Here is a 6,378-nt window from a genome sequence, read left to right as displayed (position 1 = left end):
AGACTCTGTATGCAGCCATATGTGAAGCTATGCCTTACCCTGTACTTTTCAGTTATGTTAACTAATAAATAGTCCAAAAATAACTTGAAATACTGTCACATTAAAACAAATGAACAATTAATCTTTATTGAATGAAGGAATTTAAAATAAAAGCAGTATTTTAAAAGGTGAAAGAGGGAACAGGGAGGGAGAGTTAAAAAGGGTGAGGGAATCAGAAAGCATATGGTGGTCACTTAAGATGTAATACTTGCCAGAGGATAGCTTCTAATACAGAAAGAAAGATGGCAAAAACACAGAAGGAAAAGACATGTGTAAATTATTGGAGTATGGGCTGAGGATGTAATAGTTGAAGAGACCCAGAGCAATCTGTAGCATGACGTTCCGGGCATAGCTGCACAGCCCATAGACTGACAAGCCAATGATTCATCTGAAAGAGGGGAATCAAAATTTAATATCATGAAATCCACTTTGTTAATTTATCTTTATAGTTCCATTTCTAGTGCTAACCTAATTTGGGGTTAAATTTTTAGCTTCTCTGTAGAAGCACATCTTGACAGATATATATTTAGGATTGCACTTTTGGTCAAAGAACAAAATGATGAAACCAACCAGGAATGGATTCAGCATTCAGTGGGGCTGACCAGGTCCCCATTTGTCATGGCAAGTGAAACGTCATAAACAGAGCACAGACATTACACTCAGAGGCTAACTTCAGCTCCTGACCCTATGTGACGGCAAACAGCCAAAAGAAGGCCACCTACAGGATGAAGGGCAGGGGCGTCAGACGTGGGAACTGTGCCCTCTGTCTGCCCTCTGCATGGTAATTCTGGGAATTCAGATCCATTTCCTAACTCCGTCAGCTAATACTTTGTATACACAGAGGCTAGGGAAACACTTTGCCCCTTTCAATAAGAGTGTTGACAGATAATTTAAAATGAGTCTGCTCTAGGCAATTAGCTACTCTATAGAAGTAAGGTTTGATTTTAAGGCTAGGATGTAGAGCTTGCTTACAAATCACATGGGACAGTGTTTCCAACAACTCTGTCTATTCATTTGGTTGTAGAACATATTATAAGAAAAACAGAAATAATTCTCTTATCAAGAACTAACCATGTGAAGAAGGGGTGCTCGAAGGGAGGGGCAAAAAATGAGTAGTTCCATAGGTAAAAAGCCAACTAATTTACTTCTTGAGATCATAAAGTAGTATGATAACATATTAACTGCTCCTTCATTGGCTTTAAAATTATAGCAAGAATAAAATTCCATTTATTCACAAAGAAAACATAGATATACCAGTTCTAATATATGAATTAATGAGGAAGAAGATAAAGTCAGGGTGGGGTAAGGAAGAAGAGAATCATGAAACAGTGAAACAATTTTGAAATTTGTCAAAGTTCTAAGTGACAGAGGTAAGATAACATCAAATTTCTAATACTGGTCTAATATTGCTTGCTTCCTGGAAGGGAAAGGTAAGCAAAATAGCAAGAAGTATACTACCAAAAATAAATAAAAACACATGAGCTTTAGCGTATAAGCTGAATAAATACTGTCAAAATTTATTTTGAAACATATTTTAACTTTTCCCTGACTTTGAAATCTCTATAAATAATTTTTTTTTTCTTCACAATTTCAAAAGTGAAAGAAAAAAAATTCCCCTTTTTTAAGGGGTACATAGCTGTGGAGATAAGGTTATCCTTTCATAGGGCAACCATCTCATCTTTAAATATTTTTCTTGTTGTTAGGTGCTGTGGAGTCAGTTCTGACTCATAGCGACCCTGCGTACAATGGAAGGAAGCACTGTCGGTCCTGTGCCATCCTCACAATTGTTATGTTTGAGTCCATTGTTGCAGCCACTGTATCAATCCATCTCTTCTTTTTCACTGACCGTCTACTCTACCAAGTGTACTGGTAAACACTGTGCATCAGCTTGGCTGGGCCATGATTCTCAGTGTTGAGGGAGTTGTATAATGTTGTGATCACTTCCATGTTGAGATTTAATATGTGATCATCCCCATGATGGCATCTGCTGTGAGTAGCCAGTCAGTTGAAAGGGAGTTTCATTGTGCATGTGGCCTGCATCCAGTACAAGCAGACATTCTTGCAAGACTTGGGGGCTTTTTGCTTGTGCTGAATCCTACAGCTGGCTCCTGTTTGCCTGACCTCCAGTTCTTGGGGCTTGAGCTAGCAGCTTACCTGTGTCTTGCTTGTCAGTCTTGGGATTCATAGGTCTTCACAGCCTGTGAGCGAGAGCTCTGCTCTTTGACCTGCCAATCTTGAATTCACCAGCCCCCGTGGCTACATGAATCAGGAGAAGTCTTTGTCTTGACCAGTGGACTCGGGACATTCCAGCCTCTACAACTGTGTGAGCTATTTCTTTGAAATAAATCTTCCTCTCTCTTTATATATATATGTTTATACACTTTACTGGTTTTGCTTCTCTAGAGAACCCAGCCTAAGACACCAAGTATGTGTCCTTCTCCAGGGACTGGTTTCTCCTGATAACATGTCCAAAGTATGTGAGACAAAGTCTCACCATCCTGGCTTCCAAGGAGCACTCTGGCTGCATTTCTTCCAAGATAGACTTGTTCATTCTTCTGGCAGCCTATGGTATATTCAGTATTCTTTGCCAAAACCATAATTCAAAGGCATTAATTCTTCTTCAATCTTCCTTATTTATTGTCCAGCTTTTGCATGCATATGAGGCGATTGAAAACATCATGGCTTGGGTCAGGTGCACTTTAGTCCTCAAAGTGACATCTTTGCTTTTTAACACTTTAATGAGTTATTTTTAGGATCTTACTATAAGGACCTTGTTTCATTTTTATCACTCTTAGGCATAAATAGTTTCACGTAATTGGTAGTTGTCCAAACAATAGACTTTTAAAATTCTAATATTTATTTTTGGCTTGTCTAATGGTGTCAGTGGTGGTGGTGGTGTGGTGGGATTGTGGGAGTTTCCTACCATTGTCCAAGCAGCACTAACCCATACTTCTTATATTCTTCCCATAAAGAAGTGCAAACCATATTGGCCTCGTTCCCTAGAGCCATTACATCTTCTCAATAGTTTCTTCATAAAATTCTATTTATTCTGCAGAAGTTTGGGGCACCCTATGCCATCCTCCTTCAGGGAAATCAGGTTTGAAAATTCATTCCTTAGGTTCAGGGGAAAACTCTTGGAGATGTTACTTTAGCAGATCCCAAAGCTGGGGAAGCCCAAGTCTGTCCTTGACAGTGGCTTCACTTTAATAAAATTTGACCTTATGTTTCTGAATTGAACACAGTCTTTTTGTAATATCATAGTATGATGTTGATCCCCTCCAATTTGCCACTAAAGTACCCCAAAGCCTGGGTTCTACTCCTGTGATCTTATTATCTGTTACTTTCCCACAAGAAATTTATTTGTATTCATTGTCTCATAAACATGTGAAAGTCGCCTCCAACCCTCTGTGTCTACTCCTACCAGTCCCTGTCTTGGAACATCATTTCTTCACTCTGTCTATCCAATTCCTATAAAAAAAAAAAATTCTATACTGACCATTTAATCCTGCATTGATGACATCCCAAACTGCCCCAGTCAGTGTTGATTGGCAACTCACATTATGGAAATGCTTAGCATATAATTATTTCCTTATAATGATGGGCTTATGTGTCCCAAAATTTATTATTAGCAATTCAAGAGCAGGGGCCAAGTCATGTAGTTCTCCCACATTTTCCAAAGAGCCAGGCCTGTGTCAGGTGAATACTAGAACAATCAGGGAGTGGTTGAAGGCTTTTGCGTACGTGTTGTGTAGATAGTAGGCTGGGTTGGTGGGGATTAAGTCCCTGCAATTTTTGAGTGACAGCCAGAAGTATCACAGAAAACACTTGGCAGGAGTAAGTGCTGAATTACAGTATTTGGTTGGGTATAGTTCTGAGGCACAGGATAATTACTAGAAATCACTGCAATTTGCAGTATCTATAGTTTTGTTTTTTATAGTTTAGCACTGCAGGTAGTTAGCATTGTGCCTTTGCTCCATTGTATGTGTGCTTTGCTCCCTAGGAACCCTGAAGGACAATATGTTACCACTAATTTGTTAACATTATTGTGATTGTGTTGCAGTACAGAGTGTAAGAACAGTCTTCAGGGTGTTGAAAAAATGTCATCAAATACGGAACAGATGTTTTGATAACAAGAGGTGCTCGAGTTTAAATGGCCAAGAGACCTTGTAATTAACCTCAAGGCAATATGCTACCAGTGGCATCTCTCAGATACGGGAAAAGCCTCTCCCTCACTAGTGTCCCAACTTATAAATGGACACTCCTGCCATTTTTCTTCTAAACTCACCACCACTTCATCCCATTGAAGGGCTGAGTGGCTAGTTACCCTTCAAAAATCCCTGTTTGTCATTTTAGGTATTGTTGCCTGTATGAACAATCACAATAAATATGCCTTAATAATTAATTTGCATCCGTTTAACATAAAATTATGTCATTAAAACGAAATTAAATGTCTCATCCAGGATCTTAATGGAGTTTATTAGCCCCCAAATGCAAAATCCCCTTTCGATTAAAATTCTTTGCAGTAGTAATTGCAATAATAATTGCACCAACCCACTTACATTTCTGTCTTATCATCCTGAACATGTCTCTCATCTTGGCACTGTAGGCAATCTTTGTGTTGGCAGGATATTAGTGAAGCGTGTTGTAGTTAACACTAATTAACTCATGTTGGTCTCTTCACAATCTAATGAAACAAAATTAAACCTGTACTTTGTTCACGTGGTTCATATTTTCCAAATGAGACACCTAATGGAGATTTTGTAAAGGGCATGTCAACTCTGCATAGTTAGTCGCTGAGATTTCTTTAAGCTTTCCAAAGAGAAATCCTCAAATATCATGTCAATAATAATGATTATATAACAGAAAAAGAAATGAGTTTCACAAAGTGGCTGAGTATTTTTCAAAACGGATTTTTACTTGGGAATTTGGAACTGGACATCAGTTTTTCTGTAGAACTAACACTTAAGGAATAAAAGTAAAGACCTGAAAAATTTCAAAGCTTCCTAGTTTATATAACATAAGAAGACTCAGATACTGCCAAAATAGTTTTGAAAATTCTGTTTTTAGCTAGGTAATTTTTTAAAAAAGAACATTTGGCTTTTATTTTGAGGATCTACAGAATTAATTATCCATTTGGACATTATTAGGACATGATTTTCTAGTTTTATTTGCTTGATTTTCCATTTTGATTTGCTTAGGGAATAACTTTCCTGACTATAACCCTTTACCATCAAGTCAATTCTGACTGCCCCATGGAGTTTCCAAGGAGCAGCTGGTGAATTCAAACTGCTGAAGTTTTGGTTAGCAGCCAAACGCTTAACCACTGCACGCCAGGGCTTCCTTCTTGAATATAACCTAAAAAAATTGGTTATAATTCCAGGGGAAAATTTTTTTTTTTTTTTTAACATAGTAGGTACAGAAAAATACAGTTAAAAAAAACTTAAATTCTGGCTTATTTTCTCCAAGCATGTGTGTGTGTGTGTGTGTGTGTGTGTGTATATACACACATACATATATACATATACATATGTACATATATATATTTATGTATGTGTGTATATATATGCTTATATATGCATATATATCTCTATATTAATTTATGATATTGGCCAAGTCACTTTCCAGCTATGATACTGTTTTTTTCTCTTATGAAATGAGGGTGTTGATTCTTATAATCTCTGAAGACTAAAAATTTAAAATCATTCAAAATTCAACATAAGCAGCTAAAAGTTTATTCAGAGGAAAATTCATAGTCCTATAATTTCAGCAAAGGAGTCCTGCTGGCACACGGGTTAAGTACTCGTTGTTAACCGAAAGTTTGGCGGTTTGAACCCACCCAGTGGCTCCATAGGGGAAAGGCCTGGCAATCTGCTCATATAAAGATTGCAGCCTAGAAAACTCCCTGGGCCAGCTTTACTCTGTCACATAGGGTCACAATGAGTTGAAATCGACTCAATGGTACCCAACAACAACAACATAATTGTGGCATTTATTACTAAAATGAATGATAACAGCTAACACATTTATAGCACTTACTATATACTAGAAGAGCCCTGGTGGTACAGAGGTTAAGAGCTTGGCTGGTAACCAAAAGGTCGGCAGTTCAAATCCACCAGCCACTCCTTGGAAACGTTTGCATATTCTCTCTTTGGCAGTAGAGAGTGATTGTGTGTGTATACACAGACACACACACATGCATGTATATGTTTATGTGTGTGTGTTTCAAACTCAGTTGCAAGAACAGTTTGCACACATGTACTCTGCTCTCTCTGTTACTTTCTGTCTCTGTCTCACAAACACACATATACACACACACACACATGCACGCACACATACTAT

The sequence above is a fragment of the Loxodonta africana genome, chromosome 16, assembly GCF_030014295.1.
Source record: "Loxodonta africana isolate mLoxAfr1 chromosome 16, mLoxAfr1.hap2, whole genome shotgun sequence".
NCBI lineage: Eukaryota > Metazoa > Chordata > Mammalia > Proboscidea > Elephantidae > Loxodonta > Loxodonta africana.
Note: the sequence above shows the minus strand (reverse complement) of the source record.